The sequence below is a fragment of the Cervus canadensis genome, chromosome 5 (genome assembly GCF_019320065.1).
Source record: "Cervus canadensis isolate Bull #8, Minnesota chromosome 5, ASM1932006v1, whole genome shotgun sequence".
Lineage (NCBI taxonomy): Eukaryota > Metazoa > Chordata > Mammalia > Artiodactyla > Cervidae > Cervus > Cervus canadensis.
Window position 1 is genome coordinate 76,564,062 of NC_057390.1, and position 9,986 is coordinate 76,574,047.

Here is a 9,986-nt window from a genome sequence, read left to right on the forward strand (position 1 = left end):
CATAGTGCAGTGAAGGAGCCCAGACATGCTCCTTTGTTTATTTGTAAACCAGAATGTCTGGGCTTTCTGGAGAAATGCCTCTGCCACTTGACACATGAAATAAGACACAAATCGAACAGCAAAGACCCTGAAGAATAGCATCGAACTTTAGTGGAGGTTTTTGAAGGAACTCAGAGTTTATTTTTTTGGCTCCAAAATCACTGCAGATGGTGACTGCAACCATGAAATTAAAAGACGCTTGCTCCTTGGAAGAAAAACTATGACCAACCTAGACAGCTTATTAAAAAGCAGAGACATTACTTTACCAACAAAGGTCCATCTAGTCAAGTTCTTTTCCAGTAGTCATTTATGGATATGAGAGTTGGACTATAAAGACAGCTGAGCACTGAAGAATTGATGCTTTTGAACTGTGGTGTTGGAGAAGACTCTTAGAGTCCCTTGGACTGCAAGGAGATCCAACCCATCCATCCTAAAGGAAATCAGTCCTGAATACACATTGGAAGGACTGAATATGAGGCTGAAGCGCCAATACTTTGGCCACCTGATGCAAAGAGCTGACTCATTGGAAAAGACCCTGATGCTGGGAAAGATTGAGGGCAGGAGGAGAAGGGGAAGACAGAGGATGAGATGGTTGGATGGCATTACCGACTCAATGGACATAAGCTTGGGTAAACTCTGGGAGTTGGTGATGGACAGGGAGGCCTGGCATGCTGCAGTCCATGGGGTCGCAAACAACTGGACATAACTGAGTGACTGAACTGAACTGAATTGAAGAGGACTGTGCCTCCCATAAAACACACAGCATGATTTCTTTAAAAATCTTTTTTGAGCGTATTCCTCTTTCCCCAAATGTGATAGCACAGCATGACTACTGCTCCTCTTTCTGTCCACACAGCACCTTCACTAGCAAGAGCCCCCCAGTCTCTTCCCTTCTGTGTGATGGTCTCCATCATCCACCCATTCCAGGGGCCCCCTCCAAATCCCAACTTGTTGCTCTGATGTTCTTGCAAGATGAAGCTTCCTAAAATTTTGGCAGAGGGATTGCAGCTTCATCCAATAAATATCCATATAACTGGGAGGAAGGGTCCCTCAGAGAATATTCAAGGTGCATTTCACATTCAGATTCCGGCTCCAGCCCATACATCCAGCTCTAAAGTTTAATGATGAAAAAAAATTAATTCATTTTAAAACCTTGTCCAGTTTGCAGTTAAAAGTGGCCTCATGTGACCCAGGCTGCATGTGACCCTAGCTTGGTTGCTGGCATCGAGGCCTTGGCTCAAGAGGGCAGCTGCCTCACACAGAGGTCCACCGAGGCCAGGGTGAGGGGAGGCCGCCCCAACTCCCGGAGGCACTGGACCGTCTGGGGGGCCTTCCGTGGCCACCAGGGAGTAGGCGCTACTGATCCCCTCTGGACACAGATCTAAGGACACTGCTGACAGGGTGACCTCAGCCTGGCTTGTGTCTGACTGATGGGGGCGCGGGGGGTGGGGGGAGGGCTTAGCAGCTGTGAAGGAATCGCTGGAAAACAGCCTCATGGGCAGCAAATCAGCTTCCTCAGGAGGATTCGAGTTAAATCATCCCATAAAGCCCTTGATCTGAGGAAGACACAGGGCTCATGAAATTGAGCGATCAGGGTTACTCTCTCCAGAGAGACAACTGAGTTCTTTCAAACCAAATTGACAGACTTGGCGTAAAGTGACCTACAGCTGTGTTTGGGGGCAGCGGGGCATGGGGGTGGGGTTGATACTGGCAAGCCAGCATCATCTCATGCCTCTTAACCAGCCTCTCCCCTCTGTGCCCTCTCCTCTCTGCTCCATGCTTTGAGACAAAATAAAAATGATCATGTCACTGCTCTGATTAAGCCCTTAAGCCACTTCTCATGTGCAGCCTTTGCCTTGTGAGTGGATGGGGCCACGAGAGGAAGGACATGTGGAAAGGAGAGCACGGGGCAAGGGGAAGCTTAAGATGACAAAAGAAGGCAGAAGATGAAAAAGACTGGGGCATTTTTATAAGCTGAATTATAACAAACCAGCAAGACAGAGACGGGACATCAGTGACAGACCCATCCTGAAGTGCTAGGCAGAGCATGAGCAAGCCCTAAAGGAGACAGGGGAAGAACATTCAGGGTCAAAGAGAGTAGGGTCAAAGACACAAGGGTGGTTTCCAGAAGGTGGGAGGGACCAAGCTGTCCAGTGCAGCTGAGAAACCCAGCAAGGCGGGGACTCAGAGTGTGCAGTGGAGCGATTCTGGCAAGGCCAGTGCCAGGAGAGTAGGACCCAGACTGTGCGGATTTTGCAAAAAGGAAGGGACTTCTGGAACTGCAGGCAATTCTTTAGAAGCTTGGTGGAGAAGAGGAAAAGTAAGATGACAAAAGAAGGCAGAAGATGAAAAAGACTGGGGCATTTTTATAAGCTGAATTATAACAAACCAGCAAGACAGAGACGGGACATCAGTGACAGAAAGGGGGTGACAGATGGGTGGAAGCCCCGAAAGGCTGGCACTGATGGATGAGCAAGTGTTATTCCCACTGCTGGGCACTGTGTCAGGCACCCAGCAGGTGACTGATAAGTACTGAATGAATGAATGATGAACAAGTAAACAAATGGACAGACAGAGGTGAAGAGAATGGTTTTGAGAAAGACTTTCATGGACTGGAAAGACAGCAGAATGGGTGCAGATATAAATAAATTGCTATGGATTATAACTAGCATTGCAGCAAAATATTTTACGTTTTAAAAAACTTTTCATTTTGTACTGGGGTATGACCGATTAGCTAACAATGTTGTGATAGTTTCAGGTGAAGAGTGAAGGGACTGAGCCATACATTTACATAAATCCATTCTCCCCCAACTCTCCTCCTATCCAGGTTGCCACATAACATTAGGCAGAGTTCCCTGGGCTGTACTGTAGGACCTTGTTGGTTATCCATTTTAAGCATAGCAGTGTATACATGTTCATCTCAATGCCACATAACATTGAGAAGAGTTCCCTGTGGGATACAGTAGGTTCTTTGTTGGTCACCCATTTTAAACATAGCAGTCTGTAAATGTCCATCCCCAATTCCCTAATTTATCTATTTTTCCCATCCTTCCCCCCAGCAATCATAAGTAAGAGCTTTCACTTTGATTGAACATTGACCTCAGTAGCTATTTGGAGAGAGAGTGTGCTGAGAGGTCAAGGCACTTGTCACACAGGGACCCCAAGTGAGGACCCTCCTCCCTGAATTTTTCCAGGCAGGTCCCTTGGCTGCCATGAATGAGGCCAAACAACCCAGAAGATGCTATGACATGGGGAAAGTTGGCAATAGAGTCATGAAGACATAGTTTATAATCCTGTTTAAAACTTCTGCTCATTTGACCTTGGGAAAATCTAACCTCTCTGTACCTGAGTTTGTTACTGGTTACTTTAGAACAGTTACTTGTTACTTTACAACAGTGCTAAACATTATTCTTCAGTCATGGGATTTTGTGAGAACAAGGATAATGTGTCTAGCACTGCACCTGCCACCAAAGTGCTCAAAAACTGAAGAGGATGCTGCTGTTGTTTGCGTTGATGTTGTTGTTTTGCAGCCAAGAAGCAACCCTCCCATGTCTAAATATTTTATTTAGCAGAAACCTGAAAACACTTTATAAGTGGCTGCTCTTGATTAAGCTTGCACAGTGTCCCATCAGCAAATTGACAAGCCAGCCAGTGACTTACAGAAACCACCACCAGAGCACAAAGTAGTCCAATGCCCGACACACAGTCAAGAGAACTGAAGGGTCCCAAGTCCAGGCTTCAGAGCAAAGGCAGACAAGTTGGTGAAACAGACAGTCAGGCAAATGAAACAACCAGAGAAGGGGGGTCAATCAGAGTGGATGTGGGGCTGCTAACTGAGCAGCACATCCCATCCTTCCAGACAACTCCATCCATACAGGGATTCGGATCCTATGAATCCAAGATAGGGCAGCCAGGAACAGAGTGCTAGAGGGCGCCTGAACCAAAGTCCCAGGGGATTTGCTGAAGTCAGATGACGACAGGGTTTGGTGCATAAACTGGAGAGCAGGAGCAAAACAGAGAGGAATCAAAGTCGAGAGTCAGGGCAGAGGCAGGAGAAGAGACGATTGGAAGCAAAGCGGGGGAAGCCAGATGATCGCAGAAAACCATGATCTCTCAGGGTCTCAAGTTTGCCCTGGTTAATGTTTATGCACTATCATAAAGGGTCTGGATGGATACCAGAGGCCACTTACTGCTCATAGAAACCACATACTTTGCATCTCAGCTCAATTCAATTTTTCTTCTGCTAATTCATTTTTGTTCTTTTTTAATTAATATTAATTTTCTGGCATTTGTTCTGAATGTACAAGTTCAAGTCATTTGGGGCAGTGGTCAGGGCATGAATGGATATGATGCAGGTCTTTTAACGCTGTCATGTTAGATGAGTATATCTTTGTAAACTACATTAAAACCTTTTAATAGGGACTTCCCTGGTGGTCCAGTGGTTAAGAGTTCATTCTCTTAGTGCAGAGGGTGAGGGTTCAATCCCTGGTTGGAGAGCTAAGATCCCACAAGCCTTGAAGACAAAAAGCCAAAACAGAAAACAGAAACAATAGGGTAACAAATTCAACAAAGACTTTTAAAATGGTCCATATTAAAAAAACCCTCCTAAAATGAGTCAAGGTACAAATAATTTTAAAATATTTACTTTTGAAGTGTATAGCTCTGCATCCTTACCAATGCATTTTACGCGGCCACCTCTTCCTCAAGTAATTTATCCTTATCTTCTTGTTTCTCTCATCTCTATTCCAGAGTCCTGATTGAAGTGGTAGCTGGGATTGGACCATGTTTGGGGAACTAATCTCTTTTAACTCTCTGTAAGTGACCCCAGTTTTTTTTCTGGAATAAGGTAGAGTATTAGTAACCAAACAAATAAATGCAGACTGTTTCTAGAGTAAAATAGATACTACTGAGCACCTGATATTCACTGAGGACTGTGCCCAAGGACTCTTCATATTTTATTTCATGTAACCCTCATGATAGCTAAATTGGGTGGTTTCCCCACTTTACTGATGGGGAAACTGAAGATGGAAGAAGCTATACAGATCACTCAGCTAGTTAGAGATCTGAATCCAAGTGTACCAGACAACTGAATCCTGGCTTTTTTTCTTCTAAAATGCACACATATATAAAAATGTGTGCATGGGTGTACACAAACACCCCACAGAACACTGAATAAGTGGGAAGGGCTAGAATGTGCCACTGAATTCAACCTATCATCCTGATTTCTCCAGAAATGTCCCCAAGGTCAAAGTCTCCCTACCGAACTCAAGCGTAGCTTTCCGTGGCTTTGTGGTCCATCTCAAGGTCATCTCCAACTCAGATCCACCAATTCACTGAATTGTGTCTCTCTTTGAGAATTCAAAGGCACAAGCGACGAACGTCTGTAGAGCCCTCACACACACTTCATGCCTCAGAAAAAGGTGGAGGTCATATCCCAAAACTTCTCTGGCTTCAGCTTCATGGAAGTTAGGTGCCAGGTTGCCACTGGGATGCCCTGAGAAAATGAAGTTATCTACCACCTTCCCTGATAATGCTTGTCTTCTCAAAGTTGTCTACAGGCTTACAGAGATGGACTATGACCTCACTGTGACCCTGAAAGCTTGGAGGAGCATAACAGAGAGCAAAGTCTGGCTTTCATTCCTATGGACAGAGCAGAAGGGTCTGGAGCAGAGCTCTGAAGAGCCTGTGTTCCCCTCACACCTAGAATTCACTGTTCAGGATTCTTCCAGGGTAGGAGGGCTAAAGGCGCTTGGATCTTCATGTGTGCATGTGCACGTGCTCAGTCACGTCCAGCTCTTCGCAGCCCCATGGACTGTAGCCCACCAGGCTCCTCTGTCCAGGGGATTCTCCAGGCAAGAATACTGGAGTGGGTTGCCATTCCCTTCTCCAGGGAATCTTCCTTATCCGGAGATGAAACCCATGTCTTGTGTCTCCTGCATTGATTGGCAGGCAGATTCTTCACCACTAGTGCCACCTGGGAAGCCCTGCATCTTCATGAGGCCTCTCTAAAATCCAAAGTGCTCTTAGAAGGAAGGGAGATGAGAGCACGTGGAAACTTATCCCCCTGCCCCCCCCCAAACTTCTAATCCTAGCTTCTAGCTTTGACTAATCTGCCATGAGAAAGGGATAAGTGACAGGGATGGGCAGTGTAAGGGGTGAGAAGGTAAGAAAGAGTTGGAGAAGACAGGCTGTGCCCAGAGCCAGCCCTACCCTCCACCCTTCTTTGCATCTACACGTGCAGGAGAGGCTATGAATCTGTGACACCCTGTGTACTTGCCATGAGGGTCTTGACTCAGATGCACACTTGTTGGCCCCAAAGCAGTCATTCATTCACAGAATCATTTAAATGTTTTCATTCACTCATTAGACAAATATCCACTGAAGGCCTGTTATCTGCCTTTAAAAAACCAGTATAATGGAGAGACACTTATATACACATTTTATATTACCATGGGAGTAAATATAGCAAGATATAGATAGATGATGGATGGATGAATGGATGGATGGATGGATGGAAGGAGAGATCAGAGGGAAAAGATGAGAAATTAACTAGGAACATTGAGTTTAGTTGTTTTATTTTTAAAGGAAGAGGAGAAGTATTTCTTGAGCTGATTCATGAAGGATGAACAGGAATGCACAGGAAAGAAAGCTTTCGAGAGAGACACAGCAGTGTAAGCAAAATCATGAAAAGCTGAAAAAGCAGTTGTGCATGTGTATGTGTGAGTACGAACAATACCACTTTCAGTCTAGCTGGTTAGTGAAGTCTAAGGGGCAGAGAAGAGGAGAAGGAGCAGAAGTGGCAGAGCAGGGCCAGTTCACAGAAGTTACATTAGCTGAGCTGTGGAGTCAGAACTTCACCCTTTGACAGTGAGCACAACTGAGGGACTGGGAGCAACAGTGACATGATCAGAAAGAGAAGCTAGGTTGAGTTAGGGTAGTCAAAGAAAACTTACTGGAGAAGAGAGATCGCTTATCTGTGTCTCACTGGTTAAGAGAGGAAGGATCAGCAATTATTCAAACAATCTGAGTAACTGTGGCCACATCACCATTTTCCTCAATACAAAGAAACTTTTTTCTTAACTCTTCATGGCCAGTGTAGATAAGCAAAGGTCTTGTTATTTTTCACTATGATATTGATCAAAATTCTGACCTCTACATCTGCAGGTAATAAGTACTCATACCCTTTAGAAAAGGAAAGAAAAAGTCAATAAGCAACAGCCCGAAGGTTCATAGAGGTTGCATAGGACACATAGCAAACAAACAAATGAGCCATGATTGGAGCTCAGGTCTGACCCCAAGTGCAAAGACCTGTATGATTAAACACCTAGCCTCATCTGTGATGCTGCGTAAAATGTTCACCCTTTTTTCACTCTCCAATTTCTTCTGCTTAGTGTAATCTCTCCTCTTTCATACTTCTATACTCTCCACAGCTCACAACAACTTTCCCCTCCAAGAGGCCCTTTATATTTGGGGTCAAACTATACAATCCCTCTATATTACTCAGATGTTGCCTAAATTCTGTTGTTCACACCCACACAGTGAAATTCTAGAGTCTTCTTAGGAGTCTAGGGACCTGTTAGGAGACAATTCATGCTCACAAGATGAGAAGGAACACAAGAGACCCAAGAATTGCCTTCATTCTAAACAACTTTTTCAAGGATGTTTGTAGAACAAACAGCCTCAGACACTGGAAAGAGTGTCTCCAGGCGGTGCCTGGAAACAAAAGGTAAGTTTGCCAACTGTGCAATATGATAAAGTTAATGCTACCCTCTGGGGCAAAGGGTGGACATGCTTACTTCCCAATATAAGACATTTGAGATCCCTCAGCTCTAGTGTTTTCTTCAGGCCCACTTTGCATCACTCTAAGGAAACGGGCTTGGAAACAGGTGTCAATGCTGACACTCTGGTGACTGTTATTGCTCTGATTAATGAACTGCCCATTGTCTCTGGGCCCGGAATCCTGTGTCCTCCACCAGCATCTGTGAATCTATGGCAGACAGACTCATGACCATGCAAGCAGGGTAAAATTTCAGATTCTACACAGTCTTCTACAGGACTGTTTCTAATGATCTTCCAGTCTTCTCCCCCTCAAATTAAGAAAACCGTCATCACAAAGCAGGGTCTCCATAAAAACAGCCATGACAAGAAAAGGAGCAACCGATTTTCAACATTCAGATTTGGAAGTCACACTTTCACTAAAGGTTAAAAACTCAGCCTTTTGAGATAGTCAAAATCTCATCAATCATATTTCTGAATAACCATTAACTGTGTGACTTAAATTAGTATTGAGTCAGTATATTGTGGGGCTTCCCTGGTGGCTCAGATGATAAAGAATCTGCCTGCAATGCAAGAGACTCAGCTTTGATCCCTGGGTGGGAAGATTCTCTGGAGAAAGGAATGGCTACCCACTCCAGTATTCTTGCCTGGAGAATCCCATGAAAAGAATAACCTGGGGGGGCATGAGGTTGCAAAAGAATCGAGCATGACTGAGTGACTAACACTTGATTTTCAATATATTTTAATGGTTAAGAACATGAATTCGGAGGTCAAACCAATTGCCTTGGTTCAAATTCTAGCTTCCATATTAGCAGCTGGGTGACTAGGGGCAGGTTTCATAACCCCTCTGTTCTTTAGTTTTCTTAACGGTAAAATGAGGGTAAAGGCAGTAACTTACTTCATGGGGTTGTTGTAAGGATTAAATGAGTGTGTTTGTATAAAGCATTCAAACCGATGCCAAGGACACATGTAATATTATTACTGTACAGCTGCCGCTTCAAATGCAACCGCACATCCCAAAGGCACCAAAATTACTGTTAAAACTCCAGCTTTATTAGATCTGCTGATTGCAGATGATTTCCTGAGATGGACTGAAGCATTTAACCATCATAAATGAAGGAGGCTTGTCCCAGGACAAAACCGTGCGGCTCCCTTGTAAAAGTCTGGTACTCATTGAAGGATGGAAACCTTTGCCAAAATTTTTATGGGCCATGGTGATGACTGTCATCACTCAAATACTGTTCATGAGGCAGTTGTTTTGGGCCCATGTTGTTTTTAGAATCCCTCATTGTTTGACAAGGCAACACTGAACTCACAAACCTCAGCAAGTCCGTAGCTGCTCAAGGAGGTTCCCGTGGTTCAGGGATCTCCTGACTCAACGCATATGATCATCAGGGGAAGACAAAAAGGTCAGTATCAGCAATCAGTCAGGGGTGAAAGAGGTTGCTCTTGACCTCAGAACACTAAGGGCATTTAATATCATTCTGAGGAGCCAACACAAATTTATCAGGCAAAGGATGAGGTAAAAAGCAAAAAGATGGTAAGTCTGAATCACCTGGCTTACTGTCCACATTATTCAGAGTCACTAAATACATGTCAAGGCTTCAGTTCTTCTTATCTAGAAAACTTAGCCAAGAGTGCAATACTGGCTAATGGAAAGAAGAGGAAAATAATGTTTACTGAGCCCCCACTACGCATCTTTGGGCTTCCCTTGTGGCTCAGCTGGTAAAGAATCCGCCTGCAAAGGGAAAGATGTGGGTTTGATCCCTGCATTGGGAAGATCCCCTGGAGAAGGGAAAGGCTACCCACTCTAATATTCTTGCCTGGAGAATTCCATGGACTGTATAGTCCTTGGGGTCGCAAAGAGTTGGACATGATTAAGCGACTTTTACTTTCACTTTCTTTTCATGCATCTTTAATGTGCATTATCTGAACCTTGTGAAATGGGCTGGATTAGCCCCTTTTGACTAGCTGAGAAAACAGAGGTCTTCAGAAAGGTTCAAAACCTGACCATAGCAGAGAAGTAAGTGATGAAGACAGACCCTCAATAAGGTCCATACTCCAAGGCTTCTGCTCTCTTAATTTTTTTTTTTGGCTGTGTCACATGGCATGTGGGATCTTAGTTCCCCAACCAGGGATCCAACTTGTGCTCCCAGCAGTGGAAGCTCGGA